This window comes from Eulemur rufifrons, chromosome 27 (assembly GCF_041146395.1).
Source record: "Eulemur rufifrons isolate Redbay chromosome 27, OSU_ERuf_1, whole genome shotgun sequence".
Classification (NCBI taxonomy): domain Eukaryota; kingdom Metazoa; phylum Chordata; class Mammalia; order Primates; family Lemuridae; genus Eulemur; species Eulemur rufifrons.
Genome location: NC_091009.1, coordinates 25,646,173 through 25,673,356, shown reverse-complemented (window position 1 = coordinate 25,673,356; position 27,184 = coordinate 25,646,173).

The following is a 27,184-nucleotide window of genomic DNA, read 5'->3' as shown; positions in this document are numbered from 1 at the left end:
CCTGCCTCAGCCTCCCGAGTAGCTGGGACTACAGATGAGCACCACCTCTACAAAAACTTTTTCTATTTTTTGTAGAGATGGGATCTGGCTTTGTTGCTCAGGATGGTTTTGAATTTATGACCTCAAGCGATCCTCCTGCCTCGGCCTCCCAAAGTGCTAGGATTACAGGTGTGAGCTACTGCACCCGGTAACAGAGTTTCTTCTAAGAGGTTTTAAGGATATCATGTGTATCATGATACAGTTCATCTTTATTTATTTGTTTATTTTTTTTCTCATAAGACCTAAAGACTTCATTAAAAGACTCCATATCCACCCCTCCTTTGGCAAGATCTGAAAACCAACCTGCCTCTCTCGGGGAAGGCTAACTTTGCAACACCAGGGCCCGTTCCTGTGTTAGCTGGTGTTCAATGAATGATAGAGATTGGCTGTTGCTAACAGTGGTGATGAGAGGCAGGATGGATCCACTGTCCACCCACACATCTTTGTACTGTGCAAGGAAGAACAGCAACCTCCGTGGATCCTTGAAACCAGGGATATGCCATTTAAAGAACAGACACAAAAGCAGAATACAATGGTCACATTGGGACTTGCCTCATTTCCTTTCATCCTCAGGATCTAGAATGACATCAGGGAGACTGCAGCTCTCCAGTGGTGAGCATGAGTGGGAGCATGAGTCCAGTTCTCTTCTTAAGTGGAGTAAGCCCTTTCGTAGGAGTGCAGCAGTCAACACAAGCAATGTGCTTGTCCTACTGAGATCACACATTAACCCTTTCAGTCAAAGCATGTCTTGACTCACCTGCCTGTGTATGGTTCTTGGCACCTTGGCTGCTTCTCAGGGCTCTTTCTGTGGCCCCAAACACCCAATGTCCCAGCCTAGATACTCCGTCTCTGAGACACAAAGCTTCACTCTGGCCCCAGGACTGCGGTTCACACACAGGGACTCTCCTCTCTCCCCAGTCCCAGCCACTGTTTCCGAGGTCCTGGGAGACCGAACCCAGTATACATCCCTCTCAATGGCCAGGAAGGCTTTCATCTGTTTTTCCTTCTCCTCACCTGCTTAGTCCAGGAATCCTCTTGATTCCAAGATTAACCCAGTATTCACTCCACCCATGGCCTGTCTTGACTTGGACCCCATTTTTTGGTTCCTGAGCTGCCATCCTCCTTGGGACCAATCTGGTTCTCTGCCTTGCCCAGCTCAGCCAGCAGCTGAGCGAACCCCTCCCCTTCCCCTAGCTCCTCTGATTAGCCTCAGCACATCCTTGGTTGCAATGGCTTCTCTCTGTACTTTTCCACCAGAAAAGTCCAATAGACTTGAGGTTTTTGCTTCACCTCTTTAGAGTTTCCAGGACACTTACATTGTGATTTACTTGCCTTGAGTTGGTAGGTCATTTTCTAAAAGCTGCTCCAACACGAGACCCTTATCATAGAAAAATATATTATTTATTGTTTATGTGTCCCCTTTAAATTAGAATATAAACCTCAGTGGAGGTGTCTGTTGTATATTTCAGTGGCTTCACATACAAAAAGATTATTTTTTCAAAAAGATAGTTTTGAACCCAGATCTATCTGACTCTGTTTGTTTGTTTGTTTTTTGTTGTTACTATTTCACATGCCTAATAAATATCTAATACCTGCTTTCAGGGTCATATTTGTTGGGATATGAGGTCCAAGACGTTACCTAACATGTTTAATGGTTCAGAGAAAATAATTCCTGTGTGCCTCCATTTTATAAGGTTTTTATACATGTTAACAAGCTACCCTTAAAGAAAAAATATCACAAATATATAGCATTCAACTTAAGTTCTATGTGTAGTTATGTGAGTGTGTGGCAGGAAAAGTAATATTCTATCTGTTTTGAGGTTTGTATCAGAGATGTCAACATTGTTTCTGGCCCCTCAGTGTGAAACAAGCCATTGGGCTTTATTTAGGTTGTATAACAAGTACCCTTCCTCCTCCCCAGAGCACAGCTGCTTGGACCTCAGGTAGTATCTGACCCAAGCGCAGCAAATATCCAGGATAGTCAGAGATCTGTGGCATTTCTCCCCTAAGTGAGAGGTGCTGGGGTGATCAGATTTATTTCCTCTAGAATTTGAATTGGGAAATACTATATAAGATTCAATTGAGATGAGGGTTAGAGAGGTCAGGTGGAGCCAAAACTATGAGGAGACAGGAGACAGAAACAATACATATGGAGAAGTTAGGAGGAAAGACAAAGTATAAAGAGTAGCATAAAAGAATCAGCAAGTCAATAGGGGAATAGAGTAAATGCACATCATGAGCTTCTCACGTGGCCGTTGAGGAAGAGAAAGAGCAATTGATTTCTAGAACTGTACTGCTTCTGACAGAATGACAACCAGTTTCAGTTCCAGTCCGTACATACAAAAATAACTAGCACAATCTCCTTTTTATTACTTTAAGATGGTTTCAGTGAATGTCTGTGCCTTGCAAACACTCTCCCCGCCACTCCTGCAAAAGCTAACCCTAAATAAAACAGAGATGATATGGGCAGAAGTTATATGCTGTTTCCTCCAGCAAAGCAGGAAATTTAGGCCTCAGCCTTCAAGCAGGCTCTGTGATAGGGAAACTATGATTTCCATCAGCTCAAAGTTGTATCAGCATGCAGGCAGGAAAGCAGAAACTAGTCTAGGTAGTTAAAACGGAGGAAAGGTAATTTGAAGACTTGGTTACAAAATTACTGGAAGGATGGAAGAAGCAGAAAGGGTAAAAAAGATTACCTGTAATTGTAAGCAGTAATTGTAGGGAATTTATCACACCTTGAGCTGGAAGAACAGAATAAAGGATGGGGTTACCCTAAGCCCAGGCCTGCTGGCCATTGAGGCTGCTGGAGCTCTGCCGCTGCAGCTGTCGTTAGAACCTCTGGCAACACTCTATCAGGGCCCACAAGGCATGAACGTCACCCCAACTTGCATTAACCTAAGGATCTATCTGTATGTTGGACTTGTCCACCATGACATACTTTTCAATGGAACAGTCAACACCTGGTCCCCTGATGCTGATAAACTAGGATGACTAGTTCATGGAAGTCACCTAAGGTCCTTGTGCCAATATCTTCCCTAGGGATTAAAGTACTCTAGTAATTTTGGACCAATTCCCTGTATTAAATTCCTTCTGCTTGGAATGTCTAAATTGGTTTCTGTTTTCCCATCTGCATACTGATTTACGCACTTTCCAATTGGTTATGTCTCAGTACACAGTTGTAACTGGAGATTCACTGCCCTGGGAGAAAAAGTCTTCCTGCCATCAAAAAGAAGAAAGATAAGGCTTGATACCAACAAGTGTAAGCTTACAGGTTATTAATTTAAGTGGAGAAGACTTCTCTTTTGTAAATTATTCAGTGATACTTAAATTTGGTGATGGATAAATCTTTCCTAAGTTATATAAATACCAAGTGTGAAGTAAATAAGTAGATATAAATAGAATAGACAGCATGTTAGTTATCCTTACTGCCATAACTTTTATCTGAGACCCATTGAGAGACAAAGCCAGGTCTGCTGCCTGTGGGCACCGTGTTATTGAGGCTGCAGGAGTGCTCACTGTTGCCATTGCTGTTGGAATTGTGCTCTCTGAGCAAGAACCCAGTAGCACACATTCACTCATATCTACTGATGCTTTTGTTGGAGACACTGAGAGAACCTGGCAACTAATGGTTTCTTCCTTCCTCCTGCCTTCCAGTCTCCCTGCAGCTCCTCATACTGCTAGAGCCTAACTGTGAGCCCACTGGGAAGAAAGTCAGGGAAATGTAGTTTACAGGCTTACTCCCCACTATCGTGTTGCAAAGGACCTCAAAGAAGGGTGAAAATGGAGCTGAGAGCCAAGAGACAAATAATTGACTCAAGAGATACACCCCTAAATTTGTTATTAATTATAAGACATTGAACTTTGTGAATATTTCACTTTTTGTTACAACAATCTACTACATAATGCTGGTTGCCTACCTCCTACTTAAAACTTCAATCTTGTGACAGCCAATCACCCATTGCTATGGGTTGAATGTGTGTGTACTTCCAAAATTCCTATGTGGAAATTGAATCTCCACTGTGGTGGTGGTAAGAAGTGAGGCCTTTTGTAAAGTGATTAAGTCACAAGGGCTCTGTCCTTGTGAAGGGGATTAATATCCTTATAAAAGAGGTTGCAGAGAGCAGCTCAACTTTCCATCTCTCCCACTATGTGAGGACAAAGCACTCCTCCCCCTAGAGGATGCAGGAACAAGGTGCCATCTTGGAAGCAGAGAGCGAGCCCTTACCAGACATTGAATCTGCCAGCACCTTGATCTTGGACTTCCCAGCCTCCAGAACTGTGAGAAATAAATTTATATTATTTACAAATTACCCAATCCAAGGTATTTTGTTATAGGAGCTCAAGCAGACTCAGACACTCATCCTCATGGGACTCAGGGCAAAACTCCATCCCCAGCTCTGGGAGTGGACTCTGATGAGTCTAAGCCTAGTTCTTGGATCAGTTTTACCAGCGATAGGTTTTGAATAAGTATATGACCTACTTCTGGTTAGTGACACTACATGAAAAAGTTACTGAAGAAAGTTCTACCTAGTTCTTTGAGAGAGTGAGGAAGAAGCCAGTCTTTCTCTTCCTGTCAGACATGTTACCGAAAGCAAATAGCCGTGCCTGCTACTTGCAGCCATTCTACCAGCATGAAAGGAATCAGAATGAAAGTTGACATTGAGAGGATCAAAGAGAGATTTGGAAAGAACCAGAATCCTTTATGAAATCATTGTATCACCAAATCAACCAATCCTGAAATTCTACCCAATCTCTGCATTTCTTATTATGTGAGCTTATACTTTTAAAAAATTTTAAACTAATTTGAGTTGGATTTTTTTTTTGTTTCTTGGAGCTAAAATCATGATAATAGATCCAAATATTCAAGATTATAATAATGCCATATTTTTTCCTTCCCCATAAATCTCCCTAATGGAAAATAAAGGGTAGAGTTGTATCTAGGACATTAGACAGTGTATGTAACACCAGGCACCCCTATGCGATCACTGATCTGTTGTGTCTGCTGTAGTGGTTAAAAAAAGGGGTTATTCTAGCAAATGAAGAGTGGTTGCAAAACTATGTTCAGCTGAGAAAATGTTTCGCTAAGAGCTGAATAGATTTATGGGATATCTTTCTTTGAGCCTTCTTTCAAATATGAGAGGATCCTTCCACATTGTTTTAGAGGATGTAGCTAGAACGAAACTGACAAAACTTACATGGAGAAAAGTTTTAGTGCTTTTCAAAAGTAAAAATATAGTTTCAGAGCTGTCCAAACATGGATAGGGCTTCTTATAGACTGAGAAGTGAATTTCTTATCATTGGAAATATTTAAGCAGAAACTGAATGACTACTCTCAGAGTGTTAGAGAGGAAAATCATGTTGTGAAAAGGGATTAAAGAAGATGACATATGAGGGCTTTCTAATTCTAAGATTGCACGATTTGACTGCATTGTATTTACCATGGAGCTTACGGAAGGGCACTGCACCTAGTCAGTCTCCCAGAAGGTGAATTGCAAACAGACAGCTCAACTTCTTTATGATCTCAAGTTTAGAGCTGCCAATATATTGTATACTCCAGAAATGATTATTTGCCTTGGGGAGAAAATTGAATCCATAGACTAAAACGAGATTTTTAGATTTTCCATAGGCTTTCCTTATACTCAACATCCTTGACTTATCCCAGGAGTGGCTAAAATTTGGCACAAACCACACCACAAACTTGAGGGAATACATACAAAGCTCAGACAAACTAATGTCTACACAGTTCTCCCCACAAAACATGCCTGTGAGTTAGCATAAGAGCAACAATTAAAATATCACAAGATGAGCTGTGGACCCCAGTAGGCAGAGCTCCTTTGTCTAATGACCTTTCTCATAGCACGATGGCAAATACAATAGGCTGGCCTCATAAATCATACCTCCAGAAAACATCCACGGGGCAGACTTTGACACTGTTTGCATATTCAAATGTCACCCTGTTCATAAGAGGAAAGACTAAACACTTTTTTTCCTCTCAAAAATGTCAGCATGGCTGGATTAGAAAAGATAATTCGGAAGTACTTCTAGACAATAATTACCTCTGGCACCTATCTGCAGTGTACTTAATGAATGGGAAGAGAATTTTTTTCTCAATTTTTAAAAATTATGATTATTGCAGTAATTAATCAGCTGCTTGGTGACAGCTTCCTTGTGGGGGGAAAAGTGCCTCAAAGGCCATTTTGCTTCTGTAGGGCACCTTGTTGATTTCACATCACGTATGCAAAACATATCCTATTATTATTAGCAACAAAAATGCTTGTGGAAGTAGAATTAGCCTCAATTTCCTAAATATTAATAGTAAGGAAACTCTCACATTTCACAAGTGAGAGGAGGAAAAAAAAAAAAAAAAAAAAAAAAACCACCCTTAATCCCCATTGCTAGTTGAGAAAAAAAATGTTTCAGACTTCCTCAGCTGTAGTTGTTAAACCAATTTCTTACTCTTAATTACATGCAAAAGGTTCCTGGTTCTAATTATGGACCTTGGGGAAATGGCCCATCTCCCCAAACCAATAACGCCTCATGTTAACTCCAGCTCTTTTGTGTTTAATATCTTACTGCCGGATTTCAACTTCCCTAGATGATCTGTAAATTTAGCTTTTTCCACTTCATTTTTCACAGTGCTGCTCAGAGCAGGGGCTAGGAGACCTCACTTTTCCCAGTGATTCTTTTATAACATTCTTGCTACTTGAGTACAAAATCCTCTAACCTAAGATATCCACATCAGAGGCAAATTCTTGCCTCCACTGTGTTCCTGTCTCTCTTTCTGCAGCTCAAGGTTCTCAGTTACTGCATCAAAGGCCCTTGGAGGGATGTGAATGCCGCATGCTTGGGGGGACTCACTGGCAAGTGTGGCGGTGGAGGGTGTTTCAAGAGGTCAACTAGCCCCAGTACTTTACCACCATTGCGCCTTGAGCCGGGCCCCTCTGAATGTTCTTGATGACTCAGCAGAGCCGAATGCAGCATGATCTGGCTGGGAACTTAGAAACAGAGACTGTTAGCACTTGAGGAGCATTAGGGAATATTCAGTCCAACCCCTTCATTTTTCAGATGAAGAGGCTGAGATCTAGAAACAGAAAGGAACGTGATCACAACTAGCAGAGGTGGTTAATGACCAAGCCAGGATTGTGCTAGGTCTAGTCTCTAACACCAGGGCTGGTACTTGGGAATCATTGTCCAGATTTCATCTAGACTCATTCCAGTTCCAAGGTCAACTTCTCTTTTGGTCAAGAAAAGGTGCACTAGTGTAAGCTAACCCACCACTCTGGCCTGGGGTCTTCCTTATCTCTTCTGTTAAAACATTTTTTGGCTTCATAAATCTCAGTTCCTTCACCATTGAAATGGGGATTATACTACTGACTATTCAAAGACATTGTTACAAAAAAAAAAAAAAAGGAAGTGGACAAATCTTAAAGGATCTCTTAAAGAGTAAAAAGTGGAAAGGAATTATTTTCTGTAGGTTTTCCAAATGTACCAGCTAAGACCACCTCTAGCACTTTAGAGTCTATGCTTGGGTAAATCTCATCTTAAATATCTCAGCAAAAAGTACTTTGAAAATCTTAAAATAATGAGGAAATCTTGTGGAATGTGTCTCTGCGTGTGTGCTTTCTAAGGAGAAAGTCAGGGGTTATGATATTTTGCACTTTCTATGTAGCCAGTGTGTTTTATTATTTTGCACACAGTAGGTACTCAGCTCAATACAATTTAGTGACACAAGGGAATGATCTCCTTCTTGCCTACTCACCTTTTTTGTGACCCATCCAAACCCTACCCATTTCTCAAGGCTTAGCTCAAATTTCACTGCATACCAGCCCTCACTGATTTCTCCCTTCTTTGAATTAATGACTGTGTGCCTAGAACCAGCACCCTGCAGTCGAGAGACAGGCTGTTGACTATAGATAATTTTCTGTTATGATCTACCTCTCTCATGTCTGTTTAGTTTTTTTGTAAGACTGTGAGTTCCATAAGGGCAGGGGCTGTGTGTTATAATACAGGACCCATAACACCTGGCACAGAGCTTGTTTTTAAGCAGAAAATCAGTCATGCTGAAATTCACTGATTGTTGCTGACACTATGGTCTTCTGTAAAACATGTGCTTTTATATACATGTATGGAATCTATTGGCTATAATCTGTGTTAAACCTTTTGTTTCGCCAACGCTTAGGTAGGCAGTAGGTGGCAGTTAACTGCCAAGAGATTTTTGTTTTTCCAGGAGACAGAATTTCTCTGAGTCACAAGTGAAATAACATTAAACAGAGCCAAGCAATCTGTCAAAGCAGAAATCCAAGGTTAGTTAGCAAATGAGAAGTCACTGGGCAGAAGTTAGCAACCAGATAAACCTTCTGCTTGGAGACTAGGATAATTCTAATTTGTTTCTGTTGTAACTGCAGAGCTAGCTCAATCTAGTTCAACTTTGTGTAATAAAATGGTGAGTTGTTTTTCAGTTGCCATGGACCCCCAGGCTGTAAGTTACAGTAACCTGACCATGCCCAGAGAACCAAGTGTACAAACACAGGTGGAACCTAAGTGCTCAGACCAAGGAATGGGGACTGAATTAAGAAGCGGACACCACATGGCATGATCCATAATCCAGTCAGATCAAGCATCGTTACCCTCTGCACATAAAACCTGCCCTAGCCGTCAGCTCAGGGACACAGATTTGAGCCAGACTCCCATCTCCTTGCTCAGGAGCCTTGCAAAAAACCTCTCTCTACAAAAACCCAGTGCTTTGGTGATTGGCTCTCCATTGTGTGTGGGCAAAGGAGAACCCCATTTGATTCAATAACACTGTTTAGGTAGGAGAGGGACTCCTAGATGATATAGGTTATTTTTTTCCTTGGATGATTAAGCATGTTTAGTTTTAAAATTTATCTTGGATTGGGGAAGGGAGTGTAATTTAAGTCAATAAGTATGTGATGAGCAGCTAAAATTCCAGAGGTAACAAAAGGAAAAAGATTTAGTAAATTTGACCATATAAAACATTTAAAAAATGTTTTTATTCCAAAAGTACCATAAACAAACTGAGAGCTTGGAAAGAAACATTTGCAAAGTAAATATACCATGGACAAAGAGTTAATATTCCTAATAAAATAAAGAACTTTCAAAACTGAGGAGAAAAGGACCAAAAAACTTGATAGAGAAATATAAAAAAGATACAAACAGATAATTCACAAAAAATAATAATTCATTATCAAATAATAAAAAAATGTGTAAGTTTGCTCATAATAAGTAATATACCAATAGCTCTGAGATGCTATTATTCACTTATCAGTTTGGCAAACATTTAAAAATATGACATTATATTTTCTGTTAGGCTGTAGAAAAATAGACACTCTGGAGGAAAATTCATAGATATCTAACAATACTACATATGTATTTGCCTTTTGACCCATTTTCATAGCTAGCGATCTATTCTAAAGATTTGCCTCCAATAATACAAAAATACATATGCACATGGTTATTCATTGTAGCATTGTTTGTAATTGCAAAATGTTGAAAATGGCCCACGTGTCCATTTATAGGAGAGTGGTTGCATAAGCTATACTGCATCCACACAGTGGAGTGTTGAACAGCCATTACAATAAACAATGAGGAAGAGCTCTATGAGCTGGTATGGAGTGATTTTCAGAATATGCTGTTAAATGAAAAAGCAAAGTGCAAAATAATATCTATAGAAAGAAAAGGATATAAGAAAATGCATATGTATCTACTCACTTGTGAAAAAGAAGTAAAGGAGAGAAAACCACAAATTAAGAAAAATAGTTACCTACTGGAGAGGGGAGCAGTTGGGATAGGACTGAAAAAAAGGGAAGAGTAGGCTTGGCATGGCACGGGGAAAAGGAGATCCCTTCTCTGAGTATAGCTTCTGGCTCTTAAAATCATAGTAAAATTTCACACACCCTTCAAATTCCATGAAAATAAACAAACCATCCAGGATGGAGTTCGGAGATCCAAAACAGAATAGAAAAAGTAACCAATGAACTTTACAACAAATGAATAGCACAACCAGACTGAAAAAGAGAAGAAAAGATCCAACTAAGAAATTTTGGAAAACAGCATCTTGATTGGATACAGTAAGGCTATAGGCAAAAAGAACTATACACAAAAGCTAAATCTAGTCAGTTAATTTGTTTCTCACGGGGGTACGGGTTAACAATTCCAAGCTTACTTTATGTGTGTACCAGAATCAATCAAGTATGTAAATATACTATACAAATGAGAACTAGCTTCCTTGCTTTTGGAGAAAAGCTACAAATAAAGAGTGGAGGAAGGCTAAAATAAACTCTGTAGAGGTAAATTGGAAACAGAGATGTCAGTATAAACCCATGATTTGTGTACACACATGCAATACATATACTTATATGTGTGTGTCAATACCAGTCCACATACACACCTATACATATGTGCATGCATGTACTAAATATGTGTACATACAAACAGGTACAGAAACACAGATGTGTGTGCATATGTAGATTAGTATACATACATGTACTTCCTAGCTCTGTCTGCAGGGATGCCTAGAAGCAATGACATGCCAATTGCAATGAGCACATTAGTGTCCAGATCTTGGTTTCTTAACACCATTCTCTAAGAAATGGTTGATATGAAGTCTGAGGAAAGAAAAAACAAGATGAATTTGGGGCATCTTATGGTGCCACAAAGTAAGGAGGTGCTAAAAGAAAAAAGGATGAGGACTTATCAAAAGGACCGAGGAAGCAACTAAAAAGGTCTCCTAATGGCCAAAGTTGGAAATATTTGAGCATAAAAATAAATGATGACCGAATTTTAGTCCATAAGATAAAATAAATATCCATGACTCTATAGTGATATAAATAGTTGAACAAATAAATAAGTTGCTGGAGGAAGGACAGGTGTTAGAATTCCTTTACTGTTTATTCTCTTACTCTACACTTTTCTTAAGTGTTAATAATCTCATCTATGTTCAAAGCTTCCATTACCATGTAAATCTGCAAGACTCACAATTTTGTATTTCAAGACTCAGTTTCTTATTTGAACTTTATATCTACAGATACTCGAGATTTGCATTTCTTAATGGCCCTGCAACCTTAGTAGGTCAAAAACTAAACTCATTATCTAGAACCCACCTCCAATGAGGGTTTAAAATATGTCCACAATTTATTTGATCCCCCTTTCAAATTGTGGGGCCTCATTCTACCTTGAGTGTGGGTTAGACTTAATGACTCACTTCTAATGAATAGAATAAAAGCAGAAATGACAGTGTATGAATTCAGAGACTAGGTCATAAAAAGCATTTCAGCTTCCTGCTTCCTCTCTTTTGGATCACTCACTCTGGGGAAGCCAGGTGCCATGTCCCCTTATGAATAAGCCCATGCCATAAGGAAGTGAGGCCTCTAGCCAGCAGACACGTGACAAAGTTTGGAAGTAGATTCTCCAACCCCAATCAAGCCTTCAGCCGAGTGTAATTCCAACCAACTTCTTGATTGTGACCTAATGAGACACGCTGGGCCAGAGCCTGGTCCTCAGAAACTGAGATATAAATGTTTGTTATTCTAAACCATTAAGTTTGGAACAAACTGTCATGCAATAATAGATAGATGATATCCTCCCCGTACCAATAAACAATCAGGTCATGTACTAATGCTGCTGCTTTTAGTGAATAACTCACTCTCCATCCATTGCACAGCCAGAAAAAGAGGCATCACTCTTGACAACTAACTCTCTTACTCATTTCCCCATTTGAAATCCAGTATTAAGACCTATTCATTTCAGCTCCTGGATATCTCTCAGATGTGTCCACTTCTCTCTCATCTTCATTCCCTCCACGCTAGTCCAAACTACCATTATTTCTTATCTATATAGCCTTGTAATAGTCTCCTGACTCTGGAAACTTTCTGATACACTCTTCACATTGCTGTCAGTGTGATCTTTTTAAAAACACTCATTAATCACCAATTCTAAGCTAGATGCACTAGCACGGGTCCCCAGATAGCCAGAACACCTCCAAGGGCAGAAGCAACAAAGAAAATGCCCTGGTAGGAAAGTGTCTTCCCCAAGCTATCATTGCCTCTGCCCTGAACAATCTTAAAGGCCACTATTTTGGGATGGATAAGTAGCTTTTGGTCAACTTGATTATTCTTACTCTCATGCTACTTTTTTGTACTCTCATATTACTTTTAAATGTAATAATGCTCATGTTTAAAAAATTTGGAAAAGGCATAAATTTTAAAAAGAGCAAGGAAAAATCATTTCTAATTCTACCATCCAGAAATGTTGGCTTATTTCCTTCAAACTTTCCCCCCATGCTTTTAAACCTAATTAAGCTCATCCTGTATATTAATGTAATTTTCGATTCCACTTTTGCGCTTAAGGTTATAAGATTTTTTCCATATCATTAAAAACTCTATGTAAATATCATTTTAATAGCTACTTAACATTCTATGATATTAGAAATTTCATTTTGAAATTTGTCCTCTTGCCTAGTATCAAAACGAATAATTTTACTTTGAAGGGAGGGTAGGTGGTGGTGGTGGTGGGAGGTCTATTTCCATGGCTTGATGATACTTGGAGGGTGCTGTTTAAATATGCAACAAAATTGCATTTCTCTCTTTAGCTATGGCCTCAGTCCAAAAGGTAGCAGCCAATCTGCTTGGTGATTCTAGCACTTCCTAACAATATTCACTCCTTGAGGCTCCTAAAGCTAATACACACTTCGTTTTCTAGTGGATAAGCCAATAATGCCTTCAGGATGTCGCTCAGGTCAAATGCCCCTGAGAGGGGAAGAAGGGAAGGCAAAAAGCCCCAGAGGAGGCTGTGCTAAAGTATGCAAACCCGCATCTGGCCCTTAAAATACCCTAACCTAGCTGCATATCTTTTCCTTACAACGTGCAGTGATTAGTAATCCATAATTTATGGCTCTAATTAATTCTTCTCTCTATCATGGAGAGAGAGTCACCCAAGCGTGCCACTCTGACAAAGCTCTGATACCCTGTTCCACCCATCCCCTGGATTTCCTTGCTGGGAACTCATTTTGCAAAACCCATTAAGCTGGCAAAAGATCCTAAGGACTAGAAAAAGAGGCCTCCCCTCCTTCACCCAATTCTACTTTATTCCATGGAGAAATAGACGAACAGAAAACAAAGCTGACTGTGTCATTTAACTGAGGCCACACCTCCTTCAGGAGAACGAGCTCCGGACTGAGAATAAACAAGGTGTAACGGTGGCCAGGGTGCCACCACCAAAAGCAGATATTCTGGACACCTAAGGCTTTGAGACAGGTTCCCAAGAGAAAGGAGAGACTGTCAGAAAACCAAGTCGCCCCTCTGCGTATTACACACATCTTTAGCTCCTCGCTTTGTTGGCTCTGCAAGACCCCAACCTCCACCCTCTCCGGGAGCCTGTGGAGGATCCAAGAGGATGCAGGAGGGATCGTTCCGTAATATGGCTGGAGCCCTGTCGGGGATTAGAGCATGGGTGGAGGAGGCTGCTAATCTGCAGTCTGCCTTTTTGTGTGAATGACACTGGTTCACATTTCTAGAGGACGTGGTATATACCACGGATTTGTTCATTCATTTAATGCTCACAGCCACTCACGGAGGTGGGTACTACTGTCCTTAACTAGAGTGGACATTCCTGACCGCACGGCCTTTGTTTGGTTTCTTACTGTATCCCCATCTCCTAAAATGTGCCTGGTATAGAATAGGTACTCAGTATTTGTTGAATGGATGAATACTCATTTTACATATGTGAAAACTGAGGCAGAGTTAGTAAGTGGCAAAGTAAAATCCAATCCCTTGCATTCCGTTCTAGAGCTCATGGTCTTAAGCATCACTCAGTAGCATGTCCTTAACCTCTGCAGGCTTGTGGTTCTATTTCCTTCTTTGCAGAAGGATAAATGTGACAAATGTCCTCAAAATACTTTGGAGTTCAAGGTGTAATGTAGACACCAGGTGTTAATTACCACTGGCACAGACTCGGGGCAGGAGACAGGTGTAGCCGGTGATTGATGAGGGCATTGCCATTATTATTATTATTGAAATGATCACGGCCTACCTGTGGAGGAGATATATTTAGGTTTCTCCACCCTGAATGTTCAAAGTCCCCTTTCTTATGACAAGCTTTGTCAACCTTCAGGCACTTTCACCCACAAGCCAAAGAAAATGACCTGTCTCTACAACCACAAGGACAGATGCACTTTATTGCCACCTCACCTTTCTTCCTTTGCCCTCTTGGGTTTGATTTAATTGCATTTCCTTCTGATCTGCAGATTGATGAAAATCTTACCTCTTCTCCGAGCCTGCGTGAGCCCCAGACGGTAGCCTGGGTGGGCCACGTGAGCGCAGCGCCCGCAGCCACAGCCGAGAGAGGCGTTATTTACATATTTATTAGAAATTCTGTCCTGCTGGCAAGAGACGCTCACTTCTGACTTTAATTCCGATAAGTAAACAACCCCATTGGCAAGGAAGAGGGGGGAAAACAAACCAGAGTAGTTTGCACAAGATAATACAGTAAAGCAGAAAAATATCCGTAATGCAAAACCATTTGCAGTGCAAAGCAAGAGAGAGAGAGAGAGAGAGAGAGAAAGAAAGAGAGAAATCCATCTCCAAAGCCTAGCTTAGGTTAAATACTCCAAAAGAAATAATTACAAAGTAATTCAATTATATTTGGTATCAGTTGCCTCACAGGCCAGTGGAATGACAATTAATCCCAGGGTGTCTTTTTTTCCTTTTTTAATACTTTGCGGTTTGTTCAGAATTGCCCTCCAGCGGTTACCTGCACTCGGCAATCCTCTGGCTGATTGCGTCTTCTCTTCCTCATCCATTCTGGCCTGATAACGCCCCACACTAGGGAGCCGTTCTGCCGAGTTCAACCTTCTCTGACCCCTGTCTCACACTGTCCGGCATCCTACCATTTTGCTCAGGTGCCCTCCTGCTTCCTCTTAATTCTATTGCATTGTGAGAATTGCAACAGTGGGAGAGTTTAACATCCCACGGCTTTCCCCTAACATCCAAAATTGAGCCAACATCATCATCCCTATGACAACACAAGGAATTAAATCCTTCTCAGCATCGCATGTCTAGCTATGCCCAGAAAAAAAAAAAAAATTACATTTTAGGAACATTAAATGGGCTGACTTTAATCCACAATAGCAAAGGAAGCAAGAGATGGAGCTTAAATCCTGCCTGATGTTCTGACCTGAACTTACTCTGCTGATAAAATCACACTGAATTCTTTGCATTTCTATAACTTCTTTCAGTCAGGGATTGCAAGGTACTTTACACACAGTAATAAGCTCCACAACCTTTCTTTGAGGCTGCTTCCCAGCTCCAGGAACGGTTCATGCATCAGAAAACTGGAAAATGATGGACAGAGAGGGACTGGCCCAGGCAACTCCCCAGGTTGACCATGGTGGAGAGACGAGGACTCAGGCATTTGGGCTGCAGCACTCAACACTGAAAATCAAGAAAATCATCGTGCTTCTAAACCACACATGTACTTTTGGAAAAGCAAAATAAAAGATTGTGAGGTGAGGGTTGTACTTTGTCCTTTAGTGATCCAGCTTATTAAAGGCCACATGAACCCAACGACGTAGAGCGCAGGTTATTTCCGTTATTAAACACACATCTGTTGCTTCACAGTGATCCTTATGTTAGTGAAAGAGGTATGTCCTCAACAACGGGATGCTGCCAAAATCTTTTCACTAGACATAGAAATAAGAAATAGGTGTTTTATAAACCAGACAAGTTAGTTTATGGGAAAAAAAAAAAAAAAAGCAATGGTGTTGGATGCTAACGAAACCTGTGTCCCATGATCCTGGCTGCGGCTAATTCAGTGCCTGTTACGCTGCGCTAAACCTTTATATGCATTAATACTTGCAGCAACACTGCACAACTATTGATTCCGTTCGACCCTAGAATCCATACCGAGTGTTCTTGAACATGACAGGATATAAAATATGCCTCTGGGAATACTTGGGGCTGAGAGAGGAAAGTTGGTTCAGATGGGAGTGGTTGGGAAGATAGTTAAGTAATCTTTCTTCGTCTTAGACACAAACAGAGTGGCTCCAGTTCTTGGAACAAATCTTTGCTGGACCTTGAAGCTCCTTCACTTCCAGTAGAAGAGAGCCAGAGCCATGCCGTGGTTAAGAGTGTGGGCACTAAGCCGGACTGCTGAGTCTGACTTCCCGGTCTGTGTCTTTCTAGTTGTGCCACCTTGGCTTGGATGTGCCTTTATCTCATCTGTAAAATGCAGGCAACAGTCACCGTCCCAGAAGGTCTGGTAAGGATTGAGTTGACGAATGTAACCCACTTAGAACAGTGCTTAGTACTCAGTATATGAATATTAATATGATGTATAATTATTTTACAAAGGCCTCTGGGGGAGGTTCATCTACTAATCAACATATCTGCTTTTCTATATCAGAGCAAGCAAGTGAGGAGAGCAGTAGAAAGTACGAACACGATGGAAGTCACAGTCTTTTATTGCCTAATCTGGAAAGTGACAGCCTGTCCATTTTTCTGTAATTCTATCTGTTAAAACGAAGACCCCAGGTCCATTCCACATACAGGGGCAGGAATTACACAAAGCTGTGACTATAGGGGGGCAGGGAACATTCGTTGGAAGTCATCAAGAAGCAACCTTCTCTCTCTGTCTTTCTCAATTCTTATCCATCTACATCTATACATCCATCTGTCTATCCATCTCTCTTGATACCTATTTATATAGATAGCTAGAAATATATTATTTTTCAGTAGAACTCTTTTTGTCGTTTTGGTAAACAAGCGGTTACGCAGACGCCCGTGTGTGAAGCGGACAGAAGTGTTTGTTGCTACAGCGATGGAGCACAAGTGGCAGCGGAAGCCTGGCCTGCCAGGGCCTCAGACCCAGTCTGCTAATTCCTGAATGTTTCCACTATGTTACTATGAGTTCTCCCCTGGCAACAGGAGTGACATAGGAGGTGATGCTAAAAAAGGAGGACGGCATTCACTCTAGGTTCTTTGGAGCTCAGAATTGGTCCGAATTACAACTTTGAAAAGGTAAACATTAATTTTGGCTTTGTCTTCGTGCCACTTGTAGACACCTTTCCTTCCAATTCCTACTGCTTTGTCCCTGGATAAGCAATATGTTCACACTACCCTAAATCAGCCTGAGCTGCATTTTAGAGTGTTTGAGGCTCCAGAATTGTTTTGGTTTTTCCTGTTCAAGGCTACCCCACCTCCATTTTTAACCTACCCTCCAAATATCATTCCCATTTCTTGAGCCAAAGAAATCACTGTTGTAGGATGGGGCAGCATATCTCTCTGAACAAAGGTACATCAGAGGGGAATGTCCGGCTGCGTGGCACTATACATGTTTGACAAATAGATGTTATTTATGGAATTCTAGTCAGCACAGCTGATGGAAGTAAGGGTTTTCAGATTGTTGAGGTACATTTTTTGGTGGATTTCGTCCTGTAATGTGAGATTTTTCATAGGATCATTTTCCTTGAGTTGATATTAATTGGCACTTCTTTCTTTTTAAAAATGTGTATAAATGTATGGGGTGCAAGTGCAATTTTGTGGCAGGTGTAGATTTTGTAGTAGTCAAGTCAGGGTCTTAGGGTATCCATCACCCAAGTAACGTACATTGTACCCGTTACATAATTTCTCATCATCCCCCTCCCACCTCCTCATCCATCTGAGTCTCAAATGCCTTATCATTCTACCCTCTACATCCATGTGCACACATTTTTTAGCACCCATTTATAAGGAAGAACATGTGATATTTGACTGTGTCTGGCTTGTTTCACTTAAGATGATGACCTCCAGTTCCATCTGTGTGCAAATGACAGCATTTCATTCTTTTTATGGCTGAATAGTATTCCATTGTGTATACATACCACATTTTCTTTATCCAACCATGTATTGATGGACACTTAGGTTGGCTCCAGGTCTTTACTATTGTGACTAGTGCTGCAATAAATGTACAAGTACAGGTATCTTTTTGATAAATTGATTTTTTTTTCCATTGGGTAGATATACAGTAGTGGGATTGTGGGTTTGAATGGTAGTTCTATTTTTAGTTCTTTGAGAAATCTTCATACTGTTTTCCGTAGAGTATGAGGTTGTACTAATTTATATTCCTGCCAACTGTGTATAAGAGTTCACTTTTCTTTGTGTCCTTGCCAACGTCTCTTACTTTCCTTATGATAGCCCATTCTGATGAGTATAAAATGATATCTCATGTGGTTTTAATTTGTATTTCTCTGACGATTAGTTATGTTGAGTATTTTTCATATACCTATTGGCCAGCTGTATCTCCTTTAGAAAAACAGTAATTGGTGTGTTTTCTCTCTCTCAATACTTATCTATCTACATCTATACATCCATAAGTCTATCCATTTCTCTTGTGAGTATCACTTTGCCCACTTTTACCCACTTTTTAATGGAATTACTGGTTTTGTTGTTGTTGTTAAAGTGTTTGAGTTCTTTTTTTTTTTTTTTTTTTTTTTTTTTTTTTGAGACAGAGTCTCACTCTGTTGCCCGGGCTAGAGTGAGTGCCGTGGCGTCAGCCTAGCTCACAGCAACCTCAAACTCCTGGGCTCAAGCGATCCTCCTGTCTCAGCCTCCCAAGTAGCTGGGACTACAGGCATGCACCACCATGCCCGGCTAATTTTTTCTATATATATTTTTAGCTGTCCATATAATTCTTTCTATTTTTAGTAGAGATGGGGTCTCGCTCTTGCTCAGGCTGGTCTCGAACTCCTGAGCTCAAACGATCCGCCCACCTCGGCCTCCCAGAGAGCTAGGATTACAGGCGTGAGCCACCGCGCCCGGCCAAGGTGTTTGAGTTCTTGTATATTTTGAATATTAGTCCCTTGTCACATGAATAGTTTGCAAATATTTTCTCCTGTTCTGCAGGTTTTCTGTTCCCTCTATCAATTATTTCTTTTGCCGTACAAAAGCTTTTTAGTTTAATTAAGTCCCATTTGATTTTTGTTTTTGTCACCTGTGCTTTTGAGATCTTAGTCATAAATTCTTTGCCTAAACTAATGCCTTGAAGTATGTTCCCTATTTTTTCTCCTAGTGTTTTTATAGTTTTGGGTCTTATGTCTAATATTTTAATCCATCTTGGGTTGATTTTTATATATAATGAAAGATAGGGTCCAAGTTCATTCTTTTGCATATGGCAATTAAATTTTCTCAGCACCATTTATTGAAAAAGGTATCTTTTACCCAATGTATGTTCTTGTTGCTTTGTCAAAGATTGATTGGCTGCAAATATTTGGCTTTATTTCTGGATTTTCTGTTCTGTTCTATTGATGTCTATTTTTATACCAGTACCATGCTGTTTGGGTTACTATAGCCTTGTAATATAATTTAAAGCCAGGTAATGGGATGCCTGTAGCAGTGATCTTTTTGCTTACTATTGCTTTGCCTATTCAGGCAATTTTTTGGTTCCATATGAATTTTAGGATTGTTTTTTCTGATTCTGTAAAAATAACATTGGTATTTTGATAGGGATTACATTAAATCCATAGATTGCTTTGGTAGTATGGCCATTTTAATGACATTAATTCTTATGATCTATGAGCATGGGATGTTTTCCCGTTTGTTTCTGTCATCTACAATTTTTTTCATCACTGTTTTGTAGCTTTTCTTTTAGAGATCTTTCACCTCCTTGGTTAAAGTTATTCCTACGCATTTTATTTGTTTTGGAGCTATTACAAATGGAGTTGCCATCTTGATTTTGTTCTCAGCTAGATGATTATTATTATTTATAATAGAAATGCTATTATTTTTGTACATTGATTTTGTATGCTGCAACTTTACTAAATTTGTTGATCAAATCTAACAGGTTTTTTGCTGGAGTCTTAAGGTTTTTCCAGATATAAGATAATGTCATCAACAAACAGGGTTAATATGACTTCTTTTTTTCCAGTTTGGATGCCTTTTATTTATTTCTCTTTCCTGAATACTCTGGCAACAATTTCCAGAGTTATATTGAATAGGAGTGGTAAAAGTGGGCATCTTTGTCTCGTTACAGTTCTTAGAGGAAATGCTTTCAACTTTTCCCTATTCAGTTGATGTTGGCTGTGGGTTTGTCATATAAGGCATTTATTATTTTGAGGATATTTCTTCTATGTCTACTTTGTTGAGGGTCGTTATAATCAAGGGATGCTGAATTTTATCAAATGCTTTTTTTGTATCTATTGAGATAATCATGTGGCTTTTGTCCTTAATTCTGTTTATGTCATATGTAACATTTATTGATTTGTGTGTGTGAACCATCTTTGCGTCCTTGGTAGAAAACCCACTTGATCATGGTATATTCTTTTTTTGATGCTGTTGGATTCAGTGTGCTAGTATTTTTTTTTTTTTTTTTTTTTTTTTTTTTCAGGATTTTTGCATTTATATTCATCAGGGCTATGGGTCTGTAGTTTTTTTTGTTCTGTCCTTGTTTGATTTTGGTATCAGGGTGACATTGGCCTTGAAGAATGAGTTAGGGAGAATTCCCTACTCCTTGATTTTTTGAAACAGTTTTGGAAAGATTAGTAGTATTTTTTTTGTGCATTTGGTAGAATTCAGCTGTGAATCCATCTGATCCTGAGCTTTTTTTGGTTGGGAGATTTTTTTAATTGCTGATTCATCTTGCTACTCATTATTGGTCTGTTCAGATTTTCTATTTCTTCCTGGTCCAATCTTGGGAGGTTGTATGTTTACAGGAATTTACCCATTTCCTTAGGTTTTCTAGTTCATGAATCTGTAGTTGTTCATCAGAGTCTCTGATGATTTTTTGTATTTCTGTGGTATCAGCTGTAATGTCTCCTTTGTCATTTCTGATTTTGTTTATTTGGATCTTGTCTCTTATTTTCTTGGTTAGTCTAGCTAGTGGTTTATCAATTATTTTATCTTTTCAAAGAACAAACTTTTCATTTGTTGATCCTTTGTAATTTTTTTTTTTTTATCTATTTCATTTAGTTCTGCTCTAATTTTTGTTATTTCTTTTCTTCTGCTAACTTTGGGTTTGGTTTGTTCTTGCTTTTCTAATTCCTTGAGGTGCATTATTAGATTGTTAATTTGTCATCTTTCTGCTTTTTTGATTTAGGCATTTAATAGTATAAACTTCCCTCTTAGCCCTGCTTTGGGTTTATTCCACAGGTTTTGGTATGTTGTGTTTTTATATTCATTTCAAATTTCTTTTTTTGATTCTTGTCTTAATTTCTTCATTGACCCAATGGTCATTCAGGAGCATGTTGTTTAATTTCCATGTATTTGTATAGTTTCCAAAGTTCCTCTTGGTATTGATTTCTAATTTTATTCTACTATAGTCTGAGAAGATACTTGATATGAATTCAATTGTTCTTAATTTGTTGAGCCAATTTTGTGGATTAACATATTGTCTTGGAGAATGTTCCATGTGCTGATGAAAAGAATGTATATTCTGCAGTTGTTGGGTAGAATGTTCTGTAAGTATCTGTTGGGTTCATTTGGTCTAAAGTCTAATTTAAGTCCAATGTTTCTTTGTTGATTTTATGCTAGATAATCTATCTAATGCTGTGAGTGGGGTGTTGAAGTCCCCACTATTATTGTATTGTTGCCTATCTCCTGCCTATCTCTCCCCTTATTTCTAGTAATATTTGTTTTATGAATCTGGGTGCTCCAATGTCATGTTGCCATTTGATTCCTCTCTTCCTCCTTTGTGTGAAGGTTTTATAAGATCTGTGAATTTTACATTTTCATGGGTTTTTGTGACGGTGAACATCAACCTTTCATTTCCAGATTTAAGACCCTTTTAAGCATTTCTTGTAGGGCTGGTCTTGTGATGATGAATGTATTTTGTATTTCCTTCAATGATTATTTTGTCATAAGTTAAATTTATCTGTCACCCTCTGTAATGCATCCTCCCTTCCTACCATCTTGACAGGTCTTCTGAAAAACAAACAAACAAAAAACCTAATATGGTAAAATTCATTCTGTTTTGTGAACAGCTCCATGGGTTTTGACAGATGTATCTGTAACCAAAGATATATACAGAATAGTTCCGTCAGCCCCCAAATTTAGACAACTTCTTCTCCTACCATGTCATCCCTGAAAACCAGGGTTCTATTTTCCTTCCTTAGAGTTTTCCTATTCCCACAGTATCCCATAAAAGGAATTATACAACATGTAGCACTTTGAGTCTAGCTTCTTTCACTTAGCAAAGTGCATTTTAAGATTTATCTACATTGTTTATGAATCAATAGTCAGTTCCTACTTATTTTTGTATGGTATTCCATTGTGCAAATGTACCACAGCTTGTTTATCTATTCTCTGGTTGAAGGGCATCTGGATTATTTCCAATATTTTATGAATATGGAAAAAATGCTATAAATTTTCATATACAGTACATGTTTTTGTAGGAACATAAGTTTTTGTTTCATTTGAGTTGATATCGAGAAGTGAGATTGATGGATCATATGGTAGGTGTGTGTTTACCTTTGCAAGAACTGCCAAACTGTTTCCCAAAGAGGCTGTAATATTTTGCTTTCTACTAGCTATGTATCAGAGTTCCCGTTTGTTTACATCCTTGTCAACACTTGGTATTGCCATTTTAAAAAAATTAATCATTCTAATAGGTATGTAGTAGTGTCTCATGGTAGCTTTAATTTGCATTCTCCTATGATTGATGATGTTGAACATCCTGTTGTAGGCTTATTTGCCATACACATATCTTCTTTGGTTAAATGATTTAAATATTTTAACCACATTTGTCTTTCTTTTTCTGGAGTGATCAAAGATGTCTTTATAAAGTTTTTTCATGACTTCATTCTAAATATACGGAATAAAAACTGGCATCAGCTCACTTGTGAAACACCAACCAGATTTTCCTTATATACTGTGTCAAAATGTAAAGATTAGTTTCCCCAGAGGGTATGAATGAATCATAAAATGATTCTTTTTTTTTTGAGAGTGAGAGGGGAAGAGTTGGGCAGGATGGCATATTAAATTGTGTCATGATAGACATGCACGACTGTTATCCAATCTAGATAATTAATATATATTTTGATGACTTAGGAAAACAAAGCAATCATTTGTGACAAGCCTACAAAGCTTGATGTATTTAACATACTTAGGAACTTTTTTTGTATGGTGGGAGTTTTGAAAATAACAAATCAAAGGCCAGTTTCTATAAAGTTTGCTGCTGAACATCACATTCCATCCTAATATAATGCAGTGTAGATTGAGTGGAAGGAGATACTTTACCTTAAAACACAAGGGAAAACTATGTTAGTGCAAAATATGGACTAAGCTGCTTTCAGGGAAAAAGTTTTTAAAATTAATATAAGTTGGAAAAAGGAATTTTCCTTCCTGGTTTAGAGTCCTCCCAATTTAAGGAAGAACCCATCCATTCTAATTTCTGTGGTTAAGAACAATCTCTGCTCATTTAGTTTTCTCCTTTGAGTTTGACCTCTGCTGGATTCGTTTGGCATAACTGTGCTGTGGGGTTACTGACAGATAGGATGAAGTAACATCATCACAATGACCAACTTCCCAAACATCCAGGATAACCAGCTTTCTCCTTCCTGGACTCAAAAAGCAAGCATTGGATAGGAAGAGGAATAAAATACAACAATCAGAGAACTGTCAATATCCTGTGAACTCTTTTTAGTGGATAGAAATTCTTCCTCCTAACAACTGCTTAAAGGAGCAAAATCTCTCCCACCAACATGTCTGGGAGAAGCTAAGAGCTATAAATCAGGAGCCACTTCTAGCAGAAGAGTTAGTCCTCAGAGTGAGGCCAGCTCAGCTAGTACTACACGCTGGTGTGGCACAAAGGATAACATCTAACCACTTTTTAAATTGAGTTGCTTGATTTCTTATTGCTAGCATTGGAGAGTTCTTTACATATACTGGTTAGAAGTTCTTTGCCAAAATGTGATTTGCAAATATTTTCTCCAGTCCATGACTCTGTCTTTGCAAAGCAAACATTTTTAATTTCAATGAACTATAATTTATCAAGCTTTTCCACTTATGGATCATGCTTTGGATCATGTAACTAAAATTTTTTGACTAATCCAAGTTCACACAGATTTTCTCCTGTTTTATTTCTAAAAGTGTTACAGTTTTATATTTTACATTTATGTCTATAATGTATTTAGGGTTAATTTTTATATTAGATGTGAGCTATAAGCTGAGATTAGTAATTTTTTTGCATATGGATACCAACTCTTCTAGTACTATTCGTTGAAGACATGATACTTTCACTGAATTGCATTTGAACCTTTATCAAAAATCAGTTTATTATATTTTATTTCTGTGAGTCTATTTCCTATCACTATCTACTCCATTGATTTATGCATTTATCCTTTCACCAATACCACACTGTCTTGATTACTGCAACTTTCAGTCTTGAAATAAGGGAAAGTGAGTCCTCTGACTTTATTATTGCCTTTCAAAATGGTTTTGAATATTCTAGTTTTCTTTGCCTTTTCATATACATTTTAGAATCACCTCATCAATATTTACAAAAAGACTGCTGGGATTTTGTTCAATTTATACACTGAACTGGGGAGAATTGATATCTTAGCAATATCGAGTCTTAAAATCTATTAACATGGTGTGTCTCTAAATTTATTTAGGATTTTAATTTCTTTCATCAATGTTCTGTAATTTTTAGTACACAGATCATACACATAATTTTTAAGATTTATACCTCAGTATTTTTGCTATTATGGTAAATAGTATTTTTTTTAAGATTTGAATTCCAATTGCTAACTTTGTATTCTGTGACCTTGCTAAGTTCTTCTATTAGTTCTAGAAGTATTTTTGTAGACTTAGGATTTTCTACATAGACAATTATGTCATTTGTAAATACAACTGGATATTTTTTTTTTCTTCTTTTTCTTGCTTTATTGCACTGGCTAAGACTTCCAGAATGATGTTGAGAGAGAACACATAATTGCCTTGTTTTGGATAATAAGGGGAAACAATTCAGTCATTCATCATTTGGTTATGATATAGCTGTAGCCTGGTGAATGTTCCATGTGCATTTTATCAGGTTAAGAAGGTTCTTTTTTATTTCTAGTTTACCAAGAGTTTTTATATAAATAGAGATTGAATTTTGTCAAATGATTTTTCTGCATCTATTGATGATCATATAGTTTTTCTTCTTTTGAGTTCATTGATTTCTGATCTTATTTTTATTATTTAATTTTGTTTGCTTGCTTTGGATTTAGTTTGCTCTTCTGTTTATAGATTTTTAATGTAAAAGCTTATGTTATTGATTCGAGATCTTTATTCTTTTCATTATAATGATTTTATGCTATATACTTCCATATAATCATTGTTTTTAGTTACATCTCACACATATTGAGATTTGCATGTTCCCTTTCATTAACCTCAAAATATTTAAACATTTTTTTGAGACTTCCTCTTTGACCCATGGGTTATTTAGCATTGTGTTATTTAATTTCCAAATATTTGGAGATTTTTCTAACTAGCTTTCTGTTATTTATCTCTAAGTTAATTCTGTTATGGTCTGAGAACATACTTTCTATAATTTCTGCTCTTTTAAATTTGTTGAGGTTTATTTTGAACCTGCGTAGGGTCTATCTTGGTGAGTGTTCCACACGCACTTAAGAAAGTGTATTTTGCTGTTGTTGGTGGAATGTTTCATAAATGTCAATTAGGTCTAATTGGCTAGTAATGTTGTTCAGGACTTCTCTATTCTTACTGATTTTCTCTCTACCTGTTCTGTCAATTACTGCGAGAGGAGTAATAAAGTCTCCAGCTACAACTGTGGATCTGTCCGTATTTCCCTTCAGTTTTATTTGGTTTTGTCTAATGTATTTTGAAACTCTGATGTAATGTGCCTGAACGTTTAGGATTGTTGTCTTCTTGGGAAATTGATTCTTTTATCATTCTATAATGTCTCTCTTTACCCTGATAATGTTCCTTTTCCTGTAGTCTATTTTGTTTGATACCAAAAAGGCTATTTCAGCTTTTTTTGGTTAATGTTTACATGGTATATTTTCTCCTTTCATTCTACTTTTAATTTATAAATGGCTTAATACTTAAAGTTGATTTCTTGAGGAAAGGATATTGTTGGGGCTTGTTTTTTAATCCAATTCTGACAGTCTTTTTTTTTTTTTAACTGGTGCATTCAGATGTTCATATTTAGTGTGATTATTAATATGGTTGGATTAAAATCTGCCATCTTGATAGCTATTTTCTATTTCTTCCATCTGTTCTTTATTTCTTTTTACCTCTTTTTCTGCCTTCTCTTGGATTAACTGAGCATTTTTAATGTTATTTTATTTTACTTCCTCAGTTGACTTATTATTTATACCACTTTAAAAATGTTTTCAGTGATTGCTCTAGGATTTATAATATACAACTTTAGTTGCATAAGTCTTTATTCCCAGAAAGTATCCCACACCTTAAAAAAAAAAAGGATGGAAAAATCACTGAGCTTCATTATAGATTGATATAACTGATATTTATTGAATGCCCATCATATTACAGATATTATTACAAACACTTTACATATATTAACTGATTTATTGCTCATAGCAACACTAAAAAGTGGATTAAATTGTTATCCCCATTTTACAGATAAAGGAATTGAAGCACAGAAGTCATTTACCATGCTTAAGTCATTTTTCCCATGGTCACAGCGATACTTATCAAACTCCAGAGATTATGCTTCAAAGTATTATGTTATAGTGCTATGGACTAGGAAACTAGGAAACTGCCACTTAGAACGTTTAAAACCCAAACTCTCAACTTACAAACATCATTTGAGAATATTTTCCCCAAATATACTACAGGAAGTTGACCTCTACAGGGAATGGGGGTTGGGAGAAGAAACTGATGCTTAGCTTACATTTCTATGTGCTGAATTTTGTAAATCAAGTATTTGTAAGTCAGTGGTATCATACAATGATTGCATTTTTAATCACTTAATTTTAAAACTGAGAGTATACTTGGATATCATCCAATGTTCTCATTTTTCTGATAGGCAAAATGAGGCCCTGAGAAATTACACTTTTTGTCTAATAATTAGTGGCAGAGTCAGAACCAGAACCTATTATGGAGCCCCCTCCCCAGATTTCTTCTGCTATAGCCCTCCTCTGTGTTCTTATACTATTTTATGCTTACTTCTTAACATTGAACATGTGACACTGTGC